The 26168-nt window shown below is 50.2% G+C and overlaps 1 protein-coding gene across 1 annotated transcript in view; it reads left to right on the forward strand.

Moving 5' to 3' along the window:
- Window positions 1-259: 259 nt before the first annotated feature.
- The window catches only part of TAGLN2 (transgelin 2), a 40069-nt gene continuing 14160 nt past the window's right edge, over window positions 260-26168 (forward strand). Inside the window, exon 1 of the mRNA XM_060254999.1 lies at window positions 260-369. The gene's annotated coding sequence lies outside the window, so the exon portion shown is untranslated. The remainder of the gene's footprint in view (window positions 370-26168) is intronic.

Below are 26168 nucleotides of genomic sequence, written 5' to 3' on the forward strand. Positions count from 1 at the left end.
ATGTCCGGCGGCTCTCAAACATCAGACATTTGTTCCATGCGGCTCTTACTTAAGGTTTGGCCGCTCCTGTTCCAAGCAGGGCATTTGTATTCCCAAGCTCCTAAAGGCGAAGCGAGTACAAGGCGCGAAGGCGCTGGAGACATCCGCGAGGCGCGGCCAGGGCCCCCTGCGCCTTTAAGGCCTCTCCCTGGGCTTTCCCCCGCCCCCTCGGAGCGGCGCCCTCGCTCTCCCCGCCCTCGGGAGCGCTGACATCAGCCTTCAAAAGGCCAGCCTTGGGCGTGGAGCGGGACGCCAGACGCAGCTCGCTTGCTTGTTTGGGCGCCCCGGCGTTGCTAGAGAGAAGCAGCCCTCGCGGTGTCTCAGGCGAAGGTAAGCAGAGGGAGGGGCGGCGGAGGGGCTGCCTGCCGGCTGGCCTCCCTTCCTTCCCCGTGTTGGACTCCTTGGGCCGGCTGCGCTTTCGGAATGCAACCGGCTTTTGCACGTGTTCGGAAAACTTTTGCAAAAAGTTCCTTTGGAGCGGGTTGGCGGCGGAGCGCCGGAGGGTTTTTCTTTTATGTGCTTTTATAATAATTTTTTTGTAGGTGGGGGCTTCTTTCGGTGCATCAGCCCCACGTGGGGATCGAGGGTATGTGTGTGTGTGTTAAGCAAGGCAGTCTTCCTCCACGCTTTTCCAACCGCCCCCCTTCCCCGACACTCTTGTCTTCTTTCGAGCTCTTCTTTATCGGGTAGCTTCTTGGGTGGTCGCGGGGAGGGGAGGAGGGGGGTCTTCCGGCGGGGAACAGCGCGGGGTCAGACACGAGGGCCTGCTCGATCCGGCATCCGGTTTCCCACAATGGCTGCTCGGATGACCTCAGCCTGCCCGAAGCCGCCTCCCGCCCCTTCTCGCACTCGCTCCTCCAAGCAAGCCGTAGTCTAAGATACACCATCTCTAAACGTGGAGGCTCTCCAGGTCGCTACAGTGGGGCCTGGGAGGGGCCAGGCCCATCCTTCCAACCCCCCCCCCTCCAACTATATGGCCCCTCCATTGGAGGACCTCTAATCTGTCCCCTTTGCTCACCGCCACTCTGAACAAGTAATAGCATCGTTGCAGGTCTTTTTGCTTTTTTCTCTCCCCTTCCCTAACCTTGGGGAGGGACGGTGGCTCAGTGGTAGAGCATCTGCTTGGGAAGCAGAAGGTCCCAGGTTCAATCCCCGGCATTCCAAAAAAGGGTCCAGGCAAATAGGTGTGAAAAACCTCAGCTTGAGACCCTGGAGAGCCGCTGCCAGTCTGAGAAGACAATACTGACTTTGATGGACCAAAGGTCTGATTCAGTATAAGGCAGCTTCATATGTTCTTGTAGAGCAAGGGGCGGGGGGGGGGGGGGATAGAGGTCTCTATCTCTCTGAGAGAGGGGCACATAAGAAAAGGGTGGGGGGAGCAGAGCTGCTGTGACTGTCCAGGCAAGAAGGGGGGTTAGCTTGTGGAACTCAAGGCAGCTTACAGTTTTGAGAGCCCTGGGCTGCCAAACTGGGTGGCCCTCCCAGCCCACCCCCGCAAAACAAAATCCTGGCTGCGGCCCTGAGGCTCTCTGCTGTTAGGTTGCTTTTCCATGTGTGTACTCATGGGGTCCCTCATACAGCTGACCTAGGGGGTTTTGGGGCAGGGAGTTCCCCAAGCTCTAGAATTGTGTGGAAATCCCTTGCCCTGGGCAATACTCCCTCTAAGCTGTGGAGTCTTGTCAGCAAAAAAAGAAAATGCTGCTTTGTGAGCGAGTGGCGTGAAAGTGGGTGAGCTTCTGCGTGAATTTTTGCGCTCTGGGGCCGTTTGTCCTGAGCCGAGACAAAAATGTGTGAGCTGGAAGCTAAAAAAAAAGGGTGAGCTAGCTCACACTGACTCAGCCTAGAGGGAACACTGGTCTTGGGGTGTGACCCGATGCTAGGTTGGTGTCTGTATTCACTGGCGTAAGCCGCCTCTACTTAAAGGGAGGGGGGGCTGTGTTGAGAATAGCCTGATGAGACAAGAACCAGTGGGGGAGAAACTGCTCTGACAGTGCTACGTGTGTGTGTGTGTGTGTATATAGCTGTCTCCTTGTGATGGATGGAGTCTTTATGAGTAATTGTCTGCCTGTTCGAGTGTGGGGGGGAACCACTTCCAAGCTGCCCCTCTCCTGGATGTGGGTCTCTCGCAGACAGAGCCGAGGCGTGTCCTCAGCTGATCTCTGGCGGGCCTGGAATGCAGCTGACGAAACCTGGGGAAGGGGAGAAACATGTTTTTTGGCTCTGCTTCCTACTGCAGAGAGAGAGAGGCAGGACGGGCCCTAGACTGTCTGGTGCCCTGCCCTGATAATGTCACTGAGTCACCTGGGGGGGCACCCAATTCAGTGCCCCCCAGAAGTCTGGCACCCTAAGCAATTGCCTAGTTTGCCTAGGGATACAGCCGGCCCTGGAAAGAGGACTGAGCTGTTTTGGTCAGCGGATGACTAAAGCCAGAGGGCTTGGAAACGGCTGCAATTCTGCAAATTGCTTTAGGGCAGGAGGTAATGTGAATATTTGTGGTTGTGGCTGGGAGAGCTTATGGAACTCGCGGCCACAAGATGTGGTTGAGATGGCCGACTTGGCGTGGCGGTTAAGAGTGCGAGCGGAAGTTCAGGTGGGCAGAGCTTTTTCTGACCCCCATCGGGGCTGAGAAGTTGCCCCAGACGCTTGAGAGATAGGTGGTCTGTCCCTGTCTGTAAAATGTGGGGATTAACTGTGAGGGGCCTACCTCACAAGAGTGTGGCGAAGGTGTCGAGAATGGTTCCTACAGAATGTAGGAATTGTAAGTCATTTAGAAAACATTTTATTTTTTGTTTTATTGTTTGACTTTCTCACTGGGACTCAAGGCAGATGACACTGAACGAGACAATACAATTGGCATTCAGTGAGCAATACAGTAGAATTAGAGTTGTAGAACCAACCGAAAAAAATCTAAAAACAGAACTGAAACAAAGCATAAGTCTTTACACACATTAAATGATGTGGAAATTACATAGTAGGATCCTCGTTTTGGCAAGCTGAACGCAGTCGTACAAACCACACTCCCTAATAATTTTTCCAAATTACTTTGTGACTCATTTCGCACAGTGCAACTTATTGCCTGTGTAGAAAAGCCCTCTTGAGTAATTCAGATTTGCATGGCTGATGGAAAGCCAGGAGGGGGCAGCCTTCTCAGGCTGGTTGTTCCACATGACGGGGGCCACCACAGAGAAGGCACCTGTACGGGCAGCTGTTGATTTTGTTCATTTGAAGAAGAAGAAGAATTGCAGATTTATACCCCGCCCTTCTCTCTGAATCAGACTCAGGGCAGCTTACAATCTCCTTTATCTTCTCCCCCCCCCCCCCCGCAACAGTCACCCTGTGAGGGGTGAGGCTTTCAAGGACAACACCTACGAGAGCTATGGCTGACCCAAGGCCGTTCCAGCAGGTGCAAGTGGGAAATCAAACCTGGTTCTCCCAGATAAGAGTCCACACACTTAACTACTACACCAAACTGGCACCTGCAGAAGTCCTTGCACAGATAAGTGAAGCTGTCGCGGCAGTACATGGAGGAGAGGGGGTCTTACAGATATGAGGGCCCAGGACCATGCAGGACTTTGTGTATGATGGCCACTGCCAGTATCTTAAATTGGGCCTGATAACTGGGCATGGGTATAGGTTTAGCCCTGGGCATTGACTATGGCAAACTATGAAGCTTTCTTGATTAGGGCAGTATATCTGATGCCAAGGAGGCAAAGGGGCAGCCTGCTGCCTGGTGGGGGAAGGGTGTCTAACAGGGCAATTGCTAAATGCTTTAGCTTTGCATAATACCTTGTCTCGGTTTGAATCTGCCGCTGAGTCATGCAAAGTGGCTTTCAGATTTCAGCTGTAACTGTCTACCGTGCACTCGTTTGGAAGCTGTAATTATCTGGAGTGTTCTCTCTTCAGCCGGTATGCAAAAGTTCACCTCTGCACGGTGCAAAACTGTCTTGGTTGCTTTCTTTCTAGCCTTGGCCCTGCCCATTTGCAGTATGGAGCCCACCTTACGGAGGAGTGTTACGGAGATTGCTGCAAGGACAGGAACAGAGTATTCCGAACATGAAAAGCAATAGGCGTCCCACTTCTGTGGGATGCTTTGATCTTGCTCTCTTTGATTGATTGGTAACCCTAGACCAGGGGTGGCCAAACTGTGGCTCAGGAGCCACGTGTGTGTCTTTCACACATATTGTGTGGCCCTCAAAACACCCAACACCCGTTGGCTAGCTTGGAGAAGGCATTTGTCTCTTTAAATCACTTCTCCAAGCCAGCCAGCAGCTTGGAAAATGCATTTAACGTTAAAAGTTGCTTTCATTCCACCTCTCCCCATCTATTTTTCTTTCTTTCTTTCTTTCTTTCTTTCTTTCTTTCTTTCTTTCTTTCTTTCTTTCTTTCTTTCTTTCTTTCTTTCTTTCTTTCTTTCTTTCTTTCTTTCTTTCTTTCTTTCTTTCTTTCTTTCTTTCTTTCTTTCTTTCTTTCTTTCTTTCTTTCTTTCTTTCTTTCTTCCTTCCTTCCTTCCTTCCTTCCTTCCTTCCTTCCTTCCTTCCTTCCTTCCTTCCTTCCTTCCTTCCTTCCTTCCTTCCTTCCTTCCTTCCTTCCTTCCTTCCTTTTATTCTTTGTGACTCTTGTGTTAAAAAGATTTGGCTACCCCTGCCCTAGACTGAAGGGAAGAATTTCTGGACCCCTTGCACCTGATGCGAGTTCTGACCTTAAATTGCTTCTGTAGGGTATACTGGGGGTCGTTTTGTAGAAAAATAGGTGGTGGAGCTCATTAGCATAAATCATTAGCATATGCTCCCCTCCCCCAGCCAAAAGCAACCCAATGCAAGAAAGGAGAGATCCAGCCCAAGCAAGCCTCGTTTGTTTGGGGCTCTCCTGGGCTTTCCCCACCCCAGTCAAAAGGCCAGCAAGCCACCCTCCTCCTAAAATTGTATAAGAAGTGGAGTAAGAGTGGTGCGGGCTTCTCCAGGAGTCAATGAGGGCTGCTGCCGGTGTTGCAAAGCCCCTGGTGGCTGGCTGGCTGGCTGCCTGCTCTCCTAATCCAGGGATTGTTATGCTGCTGCACCTCCTATTCAGTGGACAAGGGAGGGGAGGGGGAGCTGTGCTCCTGGGAGCTCCTGAATCTGAGGCCTGCTGGTAGCCTTCTGGTTAACAGGACAAACTTAACATCTCTACTCTTCTGGGATTACTTCTCTAGTATGGAGAAGATGGCTGCAGAATTAGCACTTGGATGCTCCTATTGCTCTGCGGTTTGGGCTGAAGGCCTTTTCCTCCTCCTACTTCGTGCACAAGTCCACGGGTGGGCCTGGGCCATGCTGCGGATAAGCGCACAGCCAGGTAGTCCGGATTAATGCACGGCAAGTAGGTGCAAAGCCCCACTGGATGGGAGTCTTTGCCTCCACCCTCTTTGCAAACAGTGTGTTACGGGGCCGCCTGCTCGCCATCAGCTGCCACTGCTCCAAAGTAAATATATTGCTTACTAAATGGGGGTTGCAATTGAGTGGCTGCAGTAGAAGCGCTTCCTGCGGAACCGAGCACCTGGCTTTTCTGGTCTGTACAATCTCAGGCTGGCTGGTTGCAAGTCTGAATGCGGTTCTGTGTTTGGTCCATGGGAATGGGGCACATGGAAAGCCTACTTGCAAGGTAGAAGGTGGGATCTTCTTCTTACAGTGGCTTCCTGCATGCAGGGTCTTATTTAGGCATGCAGTGGTGGCCCCTCTGGCTTTCGTGAGTTACTGCTAATTTAAGTTCATCCCCTGCCCCAAATTTTATTAGTCTTAAGGTGCTACTGCATTCTTGCTCTACTGATAGTCAGTCTGTTAACATGGCTACTCACAGGGGTGGAATTCTAACAGGAGCTCCTTTGCATATTAGGCCACACCCCCTGCTGTAGCCAATCCTTCAAGAGCTTACAAGGCTCTTTGTTGTAAGCTCTTGGAGGACTGGCTACATCAGGGGTGTGTGGCCTAAGATGCGAAGGAGCTCCTGCTAAAGTTGCATCCCTGGGTTACTCATCTTGATTTAACCCCAGAATTAGGTCATCTCTGTGCCTGGTGCTTGATGGGTAGTTGTATGCCAAAGGTCTCTGCCCCCACACCGTCTACCCTTAAGGTTTCATTTTTACTGAAGCAAAATACTTAATTGGGTCCTTTGGCCAGGGCTCTGGCAGCCCAGCACTGCTGAGAAGTTGGGGTTCTGTTGGTTTGAGTTGCCAGCCAGGCTGAATGGAGTCACTTCAGATTGATTTCTACAAGAGTAGACCTCTTCAAAATGTAGCCTGGCGCTGCGAGGCAGAGTGCTTCCTGTTTTTGGTCACTGTTTCCTTATCTACATCTCAAGGTGGAGTTTGGGAGGTTGTGTTTACATGCCAACCATACACTCAATCTTGGCTGGAGGAAGCGGTAACTTTGCAAAGGGTGGAAGGTAGAAGAATGCGCCTTTTCAGGGTGGAGTGCTCTAAGCATGTACAGAGTTCTCTTCCCAAGAGCATAGGGCTTATAGCAGGGGTGGCCAAATTTGCTTGAAGTAAGAGCCGCATAGAATGAACGTCAGATGTTTGAGAGCAGCAAGACATGAACATCAGATGTTTGAGAGCCACAAAAGGAAAGAAAATGGATTGGGGGAGGGAGAGGTGGAAAGAAAGCAACTTTAAATGCTTTCATCAACCTGCTGGCTTGGAGAAATGATTTAAAGAGACAGATTCCTTTTCTAAGCTAGATGACAGGGCAGTTGGGGCTTTGAGAACCACACAATACATGTGAAAGAGCCACATGTTTGGCCACCCCTGGCTTATAGGCATGTAGCCTATACCATCTGCCCAGTTTATGACAATCTCTGTGTCTCTCTGCCTTCTGGTCTTGAGTAATTGCTTCTCTAGAGGTCCATGGGAGATGCAGCACATCCTTTTTGCCACATATAGTCAGAGTGCAGGTGTGTGCAGTGACATCATAGGTTTGTACCTAAGCAAGCTGCAACAGCTCTGTTGGCTTCCTTTTCCTGGCACCAGATTCTGGCAACAGGTCAACATGATTGAAAGTGCGTTACCTGCGTGCTTTGGGTGGCAGCCCAAAGATCTAGATCATGGGTGTCGAACATGCAGCCTGGGGGCTGAATTAGGCCTCCAGAGGGCTCCTATCAGCCCCCCCCCCCCCCCCCGAGCAACTGGCTGTCTGCTTCCTTCTCCCTCTCTCTTACTTCTTTCTGCATCACAACTTGCTTTGCCAGGCTTGCTCAGTTGCGCAGGAGCTACAGAGCAAAGCCTATGTTTTCTCCATTGGCTGAGGCTCCTTTATTAGAGAGGAAGGGGGGAAGGCAGAGCTTGCTTTGCCAGGCACTCTCAATCGCACAGCACAGCTACTGTGTCAAGCCTCTCTTCCTTCTATTGGCTGAGGTGCCTCCCCCGCCTGGTCCCCTGGGGAAGGAAGGAAAGATCCAGAGCTTCATTTGCCCAGTTCCCTGGATCCCATGGGAGAAATACAAAGAAAACACCTGTAAATTAAGATCAATGAGTGCTAATGTTTTAAGTTTTTTTTTTTAAACCCCTTTAATTGTGTTTGCATCCTTTGTAAAGTTTATATCTCTGCTACCTAATCTTGAATAGGTACGCACATGGCCCGGACAAAAATGGCCGACCCTACAAGGTTTCATTTATGTCAGATCCGTCCCTCATAACAAATGAGTTTGACACCCCTGATCTGGGCAAACTCCTTTCCCCAGCTTGGCCACCTTTTTGTAGTGACAGTTAACTCAATGGAACTTCCATGTTCGGGAGCACCATGCTGCAGAGTGTTTGATGCAGGCACGAAGACAGGAAGTTGGCTGCCTTCGTGCCTGGCCGGTGACCCTCCCTGGAGTCCGTGTGCTGCCGTTGAGAACAGAGTTCTGGACTTGACAGTCTCTTGGTGGAGCCAAGTAGTTCTCAGGCAATTATCGCAAAGAACAGGTCGGGTTGCTAAAAACAATAGCGTGTGTAAATCAAGAAATAACTTCTTTTTTCCCCCTTGCTTCTGGCTTTGGCGGCCTTCCACATCGCATCTTCCTCATCTCCCCGCTCTCCCCACCCCCCCCCCCACGTCTTTTGGCAAACCGTCATTGCGGTTAGAAAACTGTGTGAAGGGAAGAATGACGACTTCACCCTCTAAAAACTCTTGTTCTTTTACTCCCCTTGCACTTAAAAGGGAAAAAATGTAGCAGCTTTTTGGGAACTGGGCCAGGATCATCTTCTGCCTCTGACTGCTGGGACACGCAGGCAGCCCCCGCCTCGCCCACCTCCCTGAAATCGGTTGCGCCCATAAAAATAACCACCTAATAAAGGCCTTGCATGCCAGGTTGCTTTGACCCTTGTGCTAGAGTGTGGGCTCTGCCCCACTTCTCTTCAGGGCCGTGGGTGACTTGGAAGCTGCCGCTGAAGAGCTGCCTGTAATCCTGAAAGCTTTTTCACAAAAACAAAAAGCAAATGTATATTTTTAACTTGCCCCATCCTGAGTTGTTGTGTAATCTCTTGAAAAGGAAAAATATTAGAGCAGAGCTGTTTGTTGTGAGGGCCAGATATGACATAAATGAGAACTTGCCGGGCCATGTGTGTGATGAAATGTAATGCCAGGTAACCGACACAGACAAACACAATTCAAGATTTTTTTAAAAACTTAAAATAAAACATGCTTTAAAACATTAGCACTCTTGCAATATTGTGTTTATTTAACAGTCTCTGATAACTGACACCTCTTGTTCTGAATTATTGCATCAAAAACTGGAGGCAATGTCTGTGCTGTAGCAATCTTGGGTATGCTGTTCAGGTGTGTCTCTGTAAATTGTAAACCTACTTTTGATTTGCTTGTGGGCCTGATCCGGCCCCTGGACCACATGTTTGACACCTTATATTAGAGCCTTGACTCCAAGGATCTGAGTTTGAATCTCCCACTTTAAAGCTCTCTGAGTCGCTTCAGGCCTGTCCCTTTCTGCCTTGCCTACCTTGCAGAGGGGGTTGGGGTCAGGGGAGAGGCACAGCTGTGTAGTCCTGAACCCTTCAGAGAGAGGCAGATTGAAAACAGAGTGGTTCCGACAGTAATGTGAACTAGGAGATCTGCGGTTTTCTTGGAGGAAGGAGGGGTGTGTCTTTTCTAAGTGGTTTATAGGCTGCTGTTCTGGGTTTTTTAAGAAACCTCAAAGCTTGCTGTATGCAAAAGCAGCACAGATGAGAAGCAAGGAGGGCCAGCGGATTTCCAAGTGATTTTTACCTTTGAAATCCATAAGTAGTTTTAAAAGGCGGCAGAATAACTCAGCTGCTAAACGGGGGTGAGGGTGGTTTTGATATCAAACATATCCAAGTGGGCGGCCGTGTTGGTCTGAAGCGGTAGAACAAAACAGGAGTCAAGTTGCACCTTTAAGACCAACAAAGTTTTATTCAGAACGTAAGCTTTCGTGTGCTCCAAGCGCACTTCATCAGACGAGGAATCGGGTACAGTGAGCAGAGCTCTAGGCACAGATCTCCTGGCGGGTTTTAAAACGTCAATTTCAAGCGGCCGATGGAGTTTTTAAAACCGCTGGGGACTAGGGTTGCCAGCCCCCAGGAGAGTTGGCACCTGGAGATCTCCTGCTAGAACTGTTGGCCTCCAGACGCAACATCAGTTCTGCTGAAGGAAATGGCTGCTTTGGAGGGCAGATTGTATGGCATTCTAGCTCCCTGAGCCCCACCATCCTCCACCAACAAAATCTCCAGCTATTTCCCAACCCTAGCTGGGAACTCCTGGCAAAGGGGTGGCCAAACTTGCTTGATGTAAGAGCCACATAGAATAAATGTCAGATGTTTGAGAGCCACAGGACAGGGAGGGAGGGAGGAAAACGGATCAGGGGAGAAGAAGAAGATATTGGATTTATATCCCGCCCTCCACTCCGAAGAGTCTCAGAGCGGCTCACCATCTCCTTTATCTTCCTCCCCCACAACAGACACCCTGTGAGGTAGATGAAGATATTGGATTTATATCCCGCCCTCCCCTCCAAAGAGTCTCAGAGCGGCTCACCATCTCCTTTCCCTTCCTCCCCCACAACAGACACCCTGTGAGGTGGGTGGGGCTGAGAGGGCTCTCACAGCAGCTGCCCTTTCAAGGACAACCTCTGCCAGGGCTATGGCTGACCCAAGGCCATTTCAGCAGGTGCAAGTGGAGGAGTGGGGAATCCAACCCGGTTCTCCCAGATAAGAGTCCGCGCACTTAACCACTACACCAAACTGGCTCTCTGGAGGGAGGGGAGAGGGAAAGAAAGCAACTGTAAATACATTCCTCAAGTCGCCTGGCTGGCTTGGCTTGGTGAAGTGATTTAAAGAGACAAATGCCTTCTCCAAGTCGGCCAGTGGGGTGGTGAGGGCTTCAAGAGCCACACAATGTGTGAAAGAGCCACACATGGTTCCTGAGCCACAGTTTGGCCACACTTGTCCTGCACTTAGCCTGGGCCTTCATAAAATTCTGACTTGGTGTTCCAGTGGCATCTGTGTGGGTCTCTGCCACCCACACACATTGCTGGTCTTCTGGGCCACAGAGGTGGGTCGAGGTAGCAAGGCCCCCTGGCAAAGCAAGCTCTTTCTCCCCACCCTTCCTCCCCAAGGGAGGAGCCTCAGCCAAAGGAGAAAATAGAGGCTTTGCTCTGTAGCTCCAGTGCAATTGAGCAAGCTGTGATGCAGAAGGAAGCAAGAGAGAGGGAGAAGGAAGCAGATGCCAGCCAGTTGCTCGGGGGCCTGTTTTGGCCCCCAGGCCACATGTTTGACACCCCTGAATTAGTGGGTTCTAGATAAAATCAAGCCTGATCTCTCTCTTGGAGTTAAAAATGATTAAAATGACAAAACTGAGACTTAACGAACATTGGTCACATTATGCAAAAACAAGAGTTGCTGGAAAAGACAATAACGCTAAGGAAAGCTGAAGAGGAAAGAGAAAGGAGGACCCAACGTGAGATAGATTGTCTCCATAAAGAAAGGCACTACCCTCAGTTTGCTAGACCTGAGCAAGGTTGTTAATGATAGGGACATTTGGGGGGTCATTAACTGATAGGTAAAGGTAGGGCCCTGTGCAAGCATCAGTCGTTTCCAACTCTGGGGTGACGTTGCTTTCACAACATTTTCACGGCAGTCTTTTTACAGGGTGGTTTGCCATTGCCTCCCCCAGTCGTCTACACTTTCCCCCCAGTAAGCTGGGGACTCATTTCACCAGCCTCGGAATGATGGAAGGCTGAGTCAACCTCGAGCCGGCTACCTGAACCCGACTTCCGCCAAGATCAAACTCAGGTCGTGAGCAGAGCTTAGGACTGCAGTACTGCAGCTTTACCGCTCTGCACGATGGAGCTCATTCATTTAATTCAGGGATGGCCAACGGTAGCTCTCCAGATGTTTTTTGCCTACAACTCCCTTCAACCCCAGCCATCAGCCATGCTGGCTGGGACTGATGGGAGTTGTCGGCAAAAAACATCTGGAGAGCTACCGTTGGCCAACCCTGAAAATTAATAGGGTCACCATAAATTGGAAGCCACTTAATGGCACTTGACACATTCACACACACACACAAAACGGTAGACATATGCCTTCTTTGCATAGAGGTCTTGGAAGCATCCTTTAGCGTGCTAACGGTCCATTTCTCAGGTGGCATAACTGAGGCTGATAAAGACTTGTCCATTGTAACAAATTCAAATATCTGCTTGGCCTCAGCTTGTGATGCCGTTAGGCTCTGTTGCCAAGAGTTACCAACAAAACAATCACTGTTGGCATTTTTTTGAGCTGTAAAGCAGGATACACATTAACTTGCCTTTTATCTGTGGCCTGGTGAACATTAACTGGGTTAGCCCTGCCCATGGATCTTGCCAGAATCGGGAGTTCCATTGAGGTGGAAGGAGGAGGGTCAAATGGCTTGGCTTGTGAGCCCAGGGCGGGCATTCCCCCCCCCCCCCGGCAGTGTTGCCAGGTACCTAAGAGTCTTGGAGTCATCTGACACTCTGTTGGCAGGCCAAAGAAGAAGATTGGATTTATACCCCAATTTATACTTAGCTTACAGTCTCCTTTCCTTTCCCCTCCCCACAGCCATGGCTGGCACATGGGAGTAGGCGAGGTAGGTGGCCGCCTAGGGCGCCACCTCGCCTACGTGTGCACTGTTGGGCACCCCTCCCCCCGCCCTGCCGCTCTCTGCTTCCTGGGCTGCAAACCTGGGAAGCTGAGAGCACTGGGACAGCTCATGGCTACGTGCTCTCCAACGACCCCAGCTTCCCTCACAAGGGAAGCCAAGCTCAGAGGAGAAGTGCCCCGCCCGGCTGCTGTTGCCTTAAAGGCGAAAGCAGTTGGGCAGGGCATCGGCATGGCTTCTCTTAGCCGAGCTCAGAGGAGAACGCTCCCCTCCGCAGCCCCTGCTCAGCCTTCTCGGGTCTACCCGAGGCTCTCCAAGACCGCACTGCACAGGGGCCTGCCCAGACCTCTGCTGCACCGCTGTGCTCACCCTCCCTGCAGGTTGGGGTGCAGCAGCAGGGCAGGCTTGGGGGCATGGGGCAGATGCCGGCCTAGGAAACCCAAGGCCCTAGAACCAGGCCTGCCTACAGCAGACACCCTGAGACAGAGGTGGGGCTGAGAGAGCTCTTCAAGAACTGCTCTTGAGAGAACAGCTCTGACAGAGTCGTGACTGACCCAAGATCACTCCAGCAGCTGCTTGTGGAGGAGGAGTTTGGGAATCAAACCCGGGTCTCTCAGATAAGAGTCTGCGCACTTAATCACTACACCAAACGAACTGGAGCAGCAACCCTAGTGAGGCTAGCAAGTCTCAAGAGCTGGCAAGTAGGCTTAATAGGTGGAGGCAACTGGATTTCTCTGCTTCGTTGCTATTAACTTAGCGGGAAATTCTGGGTTTTGCACCTTCTTTTACTCTGCTCTCTTAAGCAGTACATCTAGATCTCACTCAGGCTTGTAATGGGCCTGGTCCACAGACGGAAGACAGCGTTGCTTTGTTCCTAGTCCTCAGTGAGGATTTTACTTTTAGGAAGTGGTTCCTCGGTGGGACAGGCTTCCTCGGGAGGTGATGGGCTCTTCTTCTTTGGGGGGTTTTAAGCAGAGGCTCGATGGCCTTCTGACAGCAGTGCTGTTTCTGTGAATTAGAGGGAGGGCAGGGGAAGATAAGCAAATGCTCAGTTCTCATGGGCCTTTCTTGCTTGCCCAGGATAGTGCCAGTTGCCCCTTAAGGCTCTGTTTCTGTTATTCCAGGTGTGTTCACACTATGTTAAATAACGTGTTTTGCAGGTGGATTTTTACTGTATAAGAATAGCAAAAATCTACAGGCAAAACACATGATTTCATGTAGTGTGAACACACCCTCCGATGCATTACGTTAAGTGTGCAGATTAGAACTGTAGAATTGCTAGAAGTGGGGAAGCCACTGCAAAGGCAGGAATTGGTGTGTTTCCCCCATAGAATCTTCTGAAAGCGCCATCCTATGCTGAGAACATGGCCGCCATGCAGTTGTTTGTGGAGTGGGGTGAACACTGTCATCTCTTCAGAGAGAAACTTTAAAATGGGCAAATATTGGGGCGCTGGGGGCTCTCAGGGCGAGGGTTGACCCCCAGGTCGAAGAAGACACAGCGTGGCCTATTCAGTGACCTCCACGCCCCCAGATGAACAGACCTTCAAGAGCCTCATCCCCCATCCTGAAGAATTTGAAATGGAGCAAATCCTCCCCCGCCCCCATTTCCCCTGCCACTCTGGAAAGAATCGAGGCCCTTTCTTGCGGGGTAGACCTTTTTGGGCCCCACCCTGTATTGCCCAGGCTAGCCCAATCTCGTCAGATCTCAGAAGCTAACCAGGGTCAGCTCTGGTCAGTATTTTGGATGGGAGACCACCAAGGATTGCTACCAGGGTTGCTACAGAGAGGCAGGGAATGGCAAACCTCCTTTGTCTCTTATCCTAAAACCCCCACCAGGGGTCCCCATAAGTCAGATGTTACTTGATGGCAAAAAGGCTTTTGCGGATGCTCTTTTGGACTGCCTTAGAACCTGCCTCCATGACCGAGTTGGCCCAGGCTAGCCTGTGGTCCTCGTTGGCTCTTGGAAGCTAAGCAGTTGGTATTGGATAGGAGACCACAAAGGAAGCAATGTGGAGGCAGGCAATGACAAACTACCTCTCAGTGTCTGTTGCCTTGGAAACCCATGAGAAGAAAATATTGGATTTATATCCCGCCCTCCACTCCAAATCTCACAGTCTCAGAGCAGCTCACAATCTCCTTTCTTTTTCTCCCCCACAACAGACACCCTGTGAGGTGGGTGGGGCTGAGAGAGCTCTCCCAGAAGCTAAGAACATAAGAGAAGCCATGTTGGATCAGGCCAATGGCCCATCCAGTTCAACACTCTGTGTCACACAGTGACCAAAAAAAACCAAGTGCCATCAGGAGGCCCACCAGTGGTGCCAGGACACTAGAAGCCCTCCCACTGTGCCCCACAAGCACCAAGAATACAGATCATCACTGCCCTAGATAGAGTTCCAACAGTATGCTGTGGCTAATAACCACTGATGGACCTCTGCTCCATATGTTTCTCCACTCTCCTCTTGAAGCTGTCTATGCTTGTAGCCGCCGCCGTCTCCTGTGGCAGTGAATTCCATGTGTTAATCACCCTTTCAAGGACAACTGCGAGAGCTATGGCTAACCCAAGGCCATTCCAGCAGCTGCAAGCAGAGGAGTGGAGAATCAAACCTGGTTCTCCCAGATAAGAGTCCGCGCACTTAACCGCTACACCAAATTGAGGAGTTGCTGTGGGTTGGCTGTGATTTGACGGCCATTTCAACCACCTCCATAGCCCATTTTGCTTCCTCCTGCTCTCTCAGCCTCTTTGTATCGAATTCAAAAGCAGCTTCTGGAATCGGCCGCAACAGGCCCCGGCCTGGCCTGACTTTACTGCTGGAGCCTTACATTAAAAGGGGCCTGTTCTCTCGCTTCCCTCCCCAGCAACCTATTAACAAGCTCTGCAGGCAGGCGGAGATCAGAGGCTGGGAGGATATTTTTACGGGCAGCTTTGATTGCCACTGAATTGTGGGTCGCCGTAAAAAGCATAACGGCTAATAAAAATCGCAGCAGCTGCACTTTTGTGCTTCGTCCAGATGTTCCCCAAAGGGCCTTGGGAGGAATCTCTCTCCTCTCGTGGACGGGAAGAAGAAGAAGAATCTGGCGGAGGCAGCCTCTTGCCTTTCTGTGAGGGCTCCCGAGGCACCCAAACGGCCAGCTACATCTTGGCTTCTTCAAACAGGCTACTTGGCCCCCTGGACTTCAGAAAATGAGGGTCCAGCAGGCGGTGGTGCTGGCTGCACAAGCCATAGCTGATTAAAGCTTCATGAAGAGCAGCTGGGTTTTGTCCTGTAGAGCAGCGGTCCCCAACCTCCGCTCCGTGGACCGGTCCCGATCTGTGGCCTGTTAGCAACTGGGCTGTGAGTGGCATAATTATTTCGTTATATATTACAATGTAGTAAGAAGAACCCATTGGATTTATATCCTGCACTCCACCCCGAGTTTTAGAGTCTCAGAGCAGCTCACAATCTTCTGTCCCTTCCTCCCTCACAACAGACACCCTGTGAGGTAGGTGGGGCTGAGAGAGCTCTCCCAGAAGCTGCGCTTTCAAGGACAGCTCTGCCAGAGCTATGGCTGACCCAAGGCCATTCCAGCAGCTGCAAATGGAGGAGTGAGGAATCAAACCTGGTTCTCCCAGATAAGAGTCCGCACACTTAACCACCACACCAAACTAATAGAAATAAAGTGCACAATTGTATCATCCTGAAACCATCTCTCTCCCACCCCTCACCCCTGTCTATAGAAAAACTGTCTTTCACAAAACCGGTTCCTGGTGCCAAAAAGGTGGGGACCGCTGTTGTAGAGTATGCTTATGTACCCAGGTGCTGTACATTCTCTTCCTTGAAAGGTGTAGAGCAGGGGTGTCAAACATGCAGCCCAAAGGCCAGATCAGGCCCCCAGAGGGCTCCTATCAGGCCCATGGGCAACTCACTGTCACCTGCTTCCTTCTGTCTCTCTCTTGCTTCTTTCTGCATCACAGCTTGCTTTGCCAGGCTTGCTGAATCACACAGGAGCTACAGAGAAAAGTCTCTATTTTCTCCACACTGGCGGACCAGCACACAAAGCAGCTTATGTACAAAAGCTCGCAATGCCCAGCCATTTTGTGTTTTCCCCTGGGTCTTAGGCTCAAAGCATTGACTGTGAGATTTCTGTAATGAATGTCAATAAATCCAAAGTAGGTTTGCAGCTTACGGGCACACACTTGAACATCACCTAAACAACCTACTCGAGATGGCTACAGCACAGGCATTGTCTCGAGTTTCCATTACATTTTATGGCATTACATTTTATGGCACACATGGCCTGGCCCGAGAACATCCAATTTATGTCAGATCCAACCCTCATAACAAATAAGTTTGATACCCTTGGTGTAGAGCAGGGCTCGGGAGCCACACGTGGCTCTTTCACACATACTGTGTGGCTCTCAAAGCCCTTGCCACCCCATTGGCCAGCTTGGAGACGGCATTTCTCACTTAAAATCACTTGCCAAACCAAGCCAGTTAATGGCTTGAAGAATCCATTTAAAGTTAAAGTTGCTTTCTTCCACCTCTCCCTCCCTCCTCCCTCCCTGTCTTGCTGCTCTCAAACATTTGACTCTTCTGTTAAGCAAGTTTGGCCACCTCTGGTGTAGAGCTTGGTTCATGGTGGCATAACTTCTGACCCAAGAAAAGCTAACTTGGCACCTATGAATTGGCAAAACATTTTTTTTTTAATGCTGTGAAGTTATGATGACCGAATGCGGTTTGCAAGGTGAGAGGCAAGCAGTGGTGGTTTGCCATTGCCTGTCATAAGAACATAAGAGAAGCCATGTTGGATCAGGCCAATGGCCCATCCAGTCCAACACTCTGTGTCACACAGTGGCCATAAGAACAGAAGAGAAGCCATGTTGGCTCAGGCCAGTGGCCCATCCAGTCCAACACTCTTTGTCACACAGTGGCCATAAGAACATAAGAGAAGCCATGTTGGATCAGGCCAATGGCCCATCCAGTCCAACACTCTGTGTCACACAGTGGCCAAAATTTTTTTATATATACACACACACACTGTGGCTAATAGCCACTAATGAACCTCTGTTCCATATTTTTGTCTAAACCCCTCTTGAAGGTGGCTATGCTTGTGGCCGCCACCACCTCCTGTGGCAGTGAATTCCACATGTTAATCACCCTTTGGGTGAAGAAGTACTTCTTTTTATCCGTTTTAACCTGACTGCTCAGCAATTTCATCGAATGCCCACGGGTTCTTGTATTGTGAGAAAGGGAGAAAAGTACCTTTCTCTACTTTCTCCATCCCATGCATTATCTTGTAAACCTCTATCATGTCACCCCGCAGTCGACGTTTCTCCAAGCTAAAGAGTCCCAAGCGTTTCAACCTTTCTTCATAGGCAAAGTGCTCCAGCCCTTTAATCATTCTAGTTGCCCTTTTCTGGACTTTCTCCAATGCTATAATATCCTTTTTGAGGTGCGGCGACCAGAACTGCACACAGTACTCCAAATGAGACCGCACAGCAACCCTGGATGTCCTTGGTGGCCTCCTATCCAAGTACTGACTCCCATCCTTGGGCTGACCCTGCTTGGCTTCTGAGATTTGGCAAGATTGGACTATCTCAGGCTCTTCAGGTCAGGGCAGAGGGGCATACACTTCACATAAGTCCTCCTTCTACTGAGGGTGGAGTTACTAAGGTGCTGTCCTCCAGTGTCTGGAAAGCCTGTTTATTTAAACTTTTTTTTTTAAATCCGCCTTTCCTCTTGGCCCAAGGTGGTTCTGGTTCTGTTCTAATAATGGAACTGGTATCATCGCAGTTACTGCCCAGTTGCTGAATCCTTAAGGACTAGGTAAACAGGGGTAGCAAACTTGTTTAACGTAAAAGCCACATAGAATAAACGTCAGATGTTTGAGAGCCACAAGACATGAACGTCAGATGTTTGAGAGCCGCAAGGCAAGGAAGGAAGGCCAGATAGGGAGGGAGAGGTGGAAAAAAGCAAACTTTAAATGCATTCTCCAGTCTACTGACTGGCTTGGCTTGGAGAAGTGATTTGAAGACTAATGCCTTCTCCAAGCTGGCCAACAGGGCGTTGGGGGCTTTGAGAGCCACAGAATACGTATGAAAGATATATGGCTCCTGAGCCACAGTTCCGCCAGCCCATAAACTGAGATTCAATCTAGTCTTCCATGCCAGTTTTGACACTCTAAGGTGGGGTCCCCAACCTTTTTGAGTCACCTGGCACCCCTGGAATTCTGGGTGGGTGAGCACAGCCACAAAATGGCTGCCACAGGAGGCGGAGACAGTTGTAGCGTGCTGCTGGAGAAGGCGGAGCCACACACAAGGAAATGTTAAAGTGCCAGAGTAAAGAAATAATTTTTGAAAATATGCTGGGGGAAAAACCCAGGAGCTTGAGAGCCTAGAACCCCAAACTGTTGTGGCAGCTGCACTGAAACAACAGTTATTTTAATCTGCAAGGTCAGTCATATCTCCAGCGGCCTCTCAGAAGCCGTGCTGAGGTAAGAGCCGCATTCGGACCCACCCGTTTCCTAAAAAATACTTGTGGACTCCAGGAAAGGTATGGATGGGTACCCACAGGCACTGTGATGGGGACCCTGGTTTTAAGGTATATTCTTTATCACAGTGTTGTTCAGCTTGCCTCTGAGGCCCGACTTCTTACTCAGGGATTCTGCTTTTAATATGCCTGAAAGCAGCCACTTAAAAATGGGCAGAGCTAAATTCTCCCGCAACTTACGAGCCCATAAACATGGGTCAAGCTCTTCAACCAGTACATGGCTAGGTTTGTTTGTTCCACGTCAGTACTCTGAATGGAAGAACACTTCCTGTTAATGGAAGCTTCTTTGCTTGGTCACCTGGAAGAGACATGGAAGAAAATAAGCTTATTTTAGAAGCACAGCCTTGTGGTGCAGAGTGGTAAAGCTGCAGTACTGCAGTCCAAGCTCTGCTCGCAACCTGAGTTCGATCCCTATGGAAGCTGGGTTCAGGTAGCCCGCTCAAGGTTGACTCAGCCTTCCATCCTTCCGAGGTCGGTAAAATGAGTACTCAGCTTGCTTGTGGGGGGGCGGAGTGTACACGACTGGGGAAGGCAATGGCAAACCACCCTGTAAAAAAAAAAAAGTCTGCCGTGAAAACGTGATGCAATGTCATCCCAGAATCGGAAACGACTGGTGGTTGCACAGGGGACGACCTTTACCTTTTTATTTTAGGAGCAGACTTTAGATGCCTTCTGGCTGGAACATCTGTGACTTTGTTTCAAAGGTCAGATCCCTAGTTCTGTGCTCTTCTGTTAAGAGTTGCCAATCTCCAGGTGCAGACAGAGGATTCTCCTGGTTTGGAGGGCGCCCCCCCCCCCCGCTTCAGAATCATCAGAAAGCAGGAGGGGGAAATGTCTGCTGGGCACTCCATTATTCCCTATGGAGACCAATAGGATGTCTGTTGTGGGGGGTGGGGGGAGAGAAGATTGTAAACTGCTGAGACTCTGATTCAGAGGGAAGGGTGGGATATAAATCTACAGTCTTCGTATAAAAGTGTGACTGATAGTCTAATGGGAGCAGTCCACAGATTGGGGTCACACAGGTGCTAAACAAATTTTTCTTTAAATGTAGGAGACTCCCCAGGTTTGCATAAAAATCTGAAATCAAAAATAAAACATGTAGAGAGGCTTAAATCTCCCCACATATGCCAGCCGTAACCTAGGTTGAAGTGGATCATTACCAGAAGCAGTGCCTTTTCCGTTGTGGCACCCCAGCTGTCAAACATTCTCCTCCACAGTTGCTTCCCACATGCTTGAGCATCTGGTGCTAGATGAAGGTATACTTGTTTTCTGAGGCTTGTGTTGAGGGAGTTGCTCACCTGTTTTTGATTTGTTATAAGTAGGGCTTTTTTGTAGCAGGAACTCCTTTGCATATTAGGCCACGCTCCCAATGTAGCCAATCCTCCAAGAGTTTACAGGGCTCTTAGTACAGGCCCTATTGTTAAGCTCTGGGAGGATTGGCTACATCAGGGATGTGTGGCCCAATATGCAAAGGAGTTCCTGCTACAAAAAAAGCCCAATTGTAAGTCTTTGTTTTTAATCTTTCATAATGTGTTTAAAAAGGTAAAGGTAGTCCCCTGTGCAAGCACCAGTCGTTTCTGACTCTGAGGTGACGTTGCTTTCACAACGTTTTCACGGCAGACTTTTTTACGGGGTGGTTTGCCGTTGCCTTCCCCAGTCATCAACACTTTCCCCCCAGCAAGCTGGATACTCATTTTACCAACCTCAGAAGGATGGAAGGTTGAATCAACCTGGAGCCGACTACCTGAACCTAGCTTCCGCCGGGATCGAACTCAGGCCATGAGCAGAGCTTAGGACTGCAGTACTGCAGCGTTACCACTCTGTGCCTCAGGGCAATTCATAATGTATTAGAGGCCTGTTTTTAATTTTGGTTTGAATTTGTGTAGGAAAAAAGGAGGAAAGGTCCCCTGTGCAAGCACCAGCCGTTTCCGACTCTGGGGTGAGGTTGCTTTCACAACGTTTTCATGGCAGACTTTTTACGGGGTGGTTTGCCATTGCCTTCCCCAGTCATCTACACTTTCCCCCCAGCAAACTGGGTACTCATTTTGCCGACCTCGGAAGGATGGAAGGCTGAGTCAACCTGGAGCCGGCTACCTGAAAACCCACCTTCCTGCAGGGATCGAATTCAGGTCGTGAGGAGAGTTTAGGATTGCAGTACTGCAGCTTTAACACTCTGCACCACGGGGCTCTTGAATTTGTGTAACCCTGCTTCAAATGGAATTTTTCTTAGTAGTGTTTATGGGGATAGACTACTACTGTACATGGAGGTTGAGGATTGTAGCAGTCTTTGACTTTCGTCATGCATTTATCTCCATGCTAAACCACTTCCCTCCAGCCCTTCCCTCTCAGCGAAAGGCTCAAGGCTTACAGAGTGTCACCTATCAGAGCATCTAAGGAACTCATCCTGTTGTGAATGCAGACCTTTTCCTCCGTGACTCCCACTGCTGTGTGGACTTCCTGTCTCAGAAGTTGATCTTAAATGGCCCACTTCCAAATGTCTAACTATAACTCCATGAGCATTGAAAACTTTTCCTTCGGTAGGCTGGGAGTCATTGTGAAACGTGTATGGTGTGAGGGGGAGGATCTACCTCCTTCTGCAAAGGGAGTCCCTTGTGAGCGTCTCTTCCTCTAAAACCGGTTCTAGGAACTGTCCCCGTGCGTAGCCTCTTTTGCTTCCGGAATCTGGGAGTGGCCCAATGCCTTGCTGCAAGGAAGACTTTCTTTTGGGCGGGGGGAGGGGGGGGCTTCAGATCTCAAACACCGATTGTGATATGTCCTGCTAGAGCAGGGGTGGCCAAACTTGCTTAATGTAAGAGCCACATAGAATAAATGTCAGATGTTTGAGAGCCACAAGCTGTGAACATCCAGGGGTGGTTTTGTAGAAAAATAGGTGGTGGAGCTCATGACGTTGTTGATGTTCATTCGCGCAGTCAAGTCCGACTCTGCGACCCCACGAACAAAGTCACGCCAGGCCCCTTCTGTCTTCCACTATCCTCCAAAGCCTGCTCAGATTCGTGTCTGTTACCTCAGTAACGCTGTCCAGCCATCTCATCTTTTCCGTCCCCTTCTTCTTTTGCCTTCTGTCTTTCCCAGCATCAGGGTCTTTTCCAGTGAGTGCTCCCTTTCCATTGGGTGGCCAAAGGATTTGAGCTTCAGCATCTGACCTTCCAGGGAACGGTCAGGGTTGATTTCCCTCAGGACTGACTGATTGGATCTTCTTGCAGTCCAAGGGACTCTCAAGAGTCTTCTCCAGCACCGCAGCTCAAAAGCATCTATTCTTCTGCGCTCAGCCTTCCTTATGGTCCAACTCTCACAGCCATACATTACTACTGGGAATACCATCACTTTGACTATACAGACTTTTGTTGGCAGGCTTATTACATTACTCATTAGCATATGCCACCCCGCCTTCTAGCCAAAAGCAACCCTATGTAAGAAAGGAGAGCCCTGGGCAACCCAAGCCAACCCAAGCAGGCCTCTCTTGCCTGGGGCTCTCCTGTGCCGCCCCTGCCCCAGTCAAAAGGCTAGCAAGACACCCACTGCCCAAAATCACATAAGAAGTGGAGAAAGATTGGTGTAGGATTCTCTAGGGGTTAAGGAGGGCTGCGGGGGGGGGGGGGGCGTGGCAAAGCCCCTGGTGGCTGGCTGGCTGGCTGCTCTCCTAATCCAGGGATTGTTATGCAGCTGCACCTAGTATTCAATAGACAAGGTAGGGGAGGAAGAAGGCGAACTCTCAGAAAGGTTCAGGAGCTGTGCTCTTGTGAGCTCCTGCTGAATCTGAAGCCTGTGAACATCGCATGTAGGAAGGAAGGCAGACAAATAGATGGGAGGAGAGAGGGAGAGATGGAAAGAAAGCAACTTTAACTTTAAATCCATTCTCCAAGTTGCTGGCTGGCTTGGTTTGGAGAAGTGATTTAAAGAGACAAATGCCTTCTCCAAGCCAGCTGACAGGGCAGTGGGGGCTTCAAGAGCCACACAATATGTGTGAGAAAGCCGCATGTGTCTCCCAAGCCACAGTTTGGCCACCCCTGTGCTCAGGTGTTCCTGCCAGAGGTTCATCTTTCTTGTGGTTTTGCCCCACCTGGGTCTTGTTAACATTGGCCTTTCACTGGTGCTCGAAGTGGAAGGCAATCTGAGCGCTTCTGGTTCGGAGGAGAGCGCTTAAATATTTGTTTTCCCTAATCACCTGTGGCATGCACGGATTAGCTCCAGGCGACCAGGCAGGGAATTTTTTTCTTCTCAAAATCAGTTGGCTGTCTTTTATTGTGACCCTCTAGGCATTTGCAAGCTGAAAGGAGGAGGCTGGAATAATATTAGCAGGAAGTTGTGGAAACGTTGCCCCATCTATGTACAAGTTTCCTTTTGAGACTAGGGCTTGGAGTGGGGCTGCTGTTAATTGAGAGCCACCTAGCTGCGAACAGCACTGATTGGTCAGTGCCTGTGTCTGCTGAGGAAGAGAACTCGCCTCTACTGGAGGCAGCTTCCAGATTCAAAGTTTCAGGGGTGGGCCCCGGTGCCACACCACGTTTGGGCCTGGAGGTGAGGGGTATGGAGTACCCCCAACCCCCCAAACCAGTGGACCGAGGGATGAAGCTGAAAGCAAAGCTCAGACACAGATGGGTTAGGTGTCAGGGAGGGCAAGCCAAAAAAGAAACAGGAAACCTGCCCCAAATTTGTGGGGAAGGGAAAGTCATGCTATTTTTGATTCTCAGCTAGGGCGGCCAGCCTCCAGGGGTTTAGGTTTATTGGGTTTATTTCCTGCCCTCCCCACCGGAGCAGGCTCAGGGTGACTCACAACTGGTAAAAGCAAAACAATCACATTACTTACATTATAAATTAAAAATTATGGCCAGGAGATCTCCTGGAATTACAGCTGATCTCCAGCCTTCAGAGATTACTTCCCCTGGAGAAAACAGCTCCTTTGGATGGTGGAGTCTTAATTGCATTATATCCCACTGAGGTCCCTCCCCTCCCTAGGTTTCATCCCCAAATCTCCAGGAGTTTCCTAACCCAAAGTTGGCAACCCGTTTGGCAGCTGAGGGTGAGAAGCAGAGCTTCTCCTCATCTTTTCAGTAGGGTTGCCAGCTCTGGGTTGGGAAATACCTGGAGGTTGGGGGGGGCGGAGCCTGGGGAGGGCCTGCAGCAGGGTATCATTCTTCAGAGCCCACCCCCTAAAGCGGCCATTTTTTTCCAGAGGAATTGATCTGGGCTGCCTGGAGATCCACTGTTAATAGCAGAAGATCTCCAGGTGCCACCTGGAAGTTGACAATGCTACTTTTAAGGTATATTTGTCTTTCCCAAGTGTAGACAGATTTGGCTTCAAACGTATTGAGGGCTAGCAACTTGGAGCCGTGTTTCGCAGCGCTGTTTGAAAATGTAACCCCAGGACACTAATTTGCTTGTCTTTTGAATCTGAGCCACCGCCTGCGATATCTTTGGTGGGGAAAGGCGCCCTTCACATGATCAGGTTCCCGATGTTTGCTGAACCTGAAAGTGGGGAGATCCCAACTGGGCATCGGTGTAGTGCAGGGGTGGCCAAACTTGCTTAATGTAAGAGCCACACAGAATAAACATCAAATGTTTGAGAGCTGTAAGACATGAATTTCAGATGTGGAAGGAAGGAAGATGGGGGGAAGGTGAGGTAGAAAGAAAGCAACTTTAATTTTAAATGCACTCTCCAAACTTCTGTTCCGGAGAAGTGATTTAAAGAGAGAAACAGGGGTGGCCAAACTGGCTGACAGGATGGTGGGGCCTTCAAGAGCCGCACAATATATGTGAAAGAGTCACACGTGGCCCCCGAGCCTCAGTTTGGCCACCCTCGCCGTAGCATGTTCTTGGCTTGGGAAGAACATTCCCTAGCAAGTCCATGGTGTCTGGGGCGGGGTGGGGGAGCTTCACAACGCCAACCTTTTATATAACCGCTGGTCCTTTTTCTTCTCCCCCTCCCCACAGTTGTGGGGCGGGGAGAGAAGGAGGCTGGAAGAAGACAAAGCCAGGCAGTGTTGTCTGGAGAGGTTCCCACAAAGACCTCCCGGGGGTAGTTCTGTCGCCTCTTTGAGAGCCGTTGGAAGGGTAGAAAAGGAGGGAAGGCTAAGGGCCCTGTCAAGGGGCACATTAGAATGGTCCTGCTGCCACTCGTAAAACTTGGTGGAAGGCGTTCACATTTGTACCAGGCTGAAGCCACAGAGGGTAGCTGGCCAGCCCCCATGGGGGAGTGTTCCCTGTTCGTCCTTTGTCAGCTTCTCGTACTGCTTCAATATGCGTTTGTAAGAGCTCGGTGGTTTCTCACAGCCAAGGCCTGTGGAACGGAATTGGGAGGCAGCCTTCCAGTTGCTCCCAAAGGCTTGCTTTTTTAGACTACGGGGCGGGGGGGGGGGGGGCGAGATCTGACCTTGGAAAGGAGCTCTTTGCCTGTTTCTGCATTAGTGGCTGTTGTGAGTGCACCTTAGGACTCTGACCTGAAGCAGTGACTCACTCAGGGGTGCAACAGGCAGTCTCCTCAGGGCAGGAAATTCTGTGGCATCTCTGTCGCTGGATGCCTAAGGCTTGGTGGAAATTGGTGTAGAGCAGAGGTGGCCAGTGTAGCTCAGGAGCCACATGTGGCTCTTTCACCCATACTGTATGGCTCTGGAAGCGTCCACTGCCCTGTTGACCAGCTTGGAGAAGGCATTTCTCTCTTTGGATCACTTCGCCAAGCCAGTCAGCGACTTGGAGAAAGCATTTAAAGTTAAAGCTAAAGTTGCTTCCTTTCCACCTCTCCTTCCCTCCTTCTTCCCTATCTATTTGCTTTTCCTCCCTTCCTTCCTCCCCTCGTGGCTTTCAGACATCTGACATTTATTCTGTGTGGCTCTTACATTAAGCAAGCTTGGCCACTCCTGGTATAGAGGTACCGAAAGTTTCCGACCCAGAGCCCGGGTGCAGCAGGGAGTCTCCTTAGGGCAGGAAATTCTGTTGCATCTCTAACTGGATGACTAAGGCACTGTGAACGTAGCATGGGAAGCTCGGTGCAGAGGTACAGAAGAGGCTGCTTTTCTGCCTGTACTTGAAGCGTCTGTTTCTCAATGCACCCCAATACGAACCAGTGCAGATACACTTCCTGTTCTACAGAAGAAAATTCATGCTGTCTTCAGAATTCCCAAACAGCTCGATGTGCCTCCATCTTCTGTATTCAGCCACTGAGCTTCTAGGCTGATTCCCAAGGCTGATGTGTAAAGCCTAGTAATTTCAGCATCTATCAGTTTTTTATTTATTGGTACCCTGCATTCTCTCACCACTAGGGACCCAAAAATGGCTTACGCAGTTGGGTCTTAGCATTTTTATTCTCACAACAACTCCGTAAGGGAGGTTAGGTTGAGTGTGTGACTGGCCCAAGGTTACCCAGCCAGCTTCCATGGCACGAGTGAGGATTCTAACCTGGGTCTCCAAGATTGTCGTCCTAACAGCCACTGCACCACACAGGGCCTGGGCCTGTGCAGCCATCCAAAGCGCATGTGACACGATGCGGCTCTGT

This window comes from Heteronotia binoei, chromosome 1 (genome assembly GCF_032191835.1).
Source record: "Heteronotia binoei isolate CCM8104 ecotype False Entrance Well chromosome 1, APGP_CSIRO_Hbin_v1, whole genome shotgun sequence".
Lineage (NCBI taxonomy): Eukaryota > Metazoa > Chordata > Lepidosauria > Squamata > Gekkonidae > Heteronotia > Heteronotia binoei.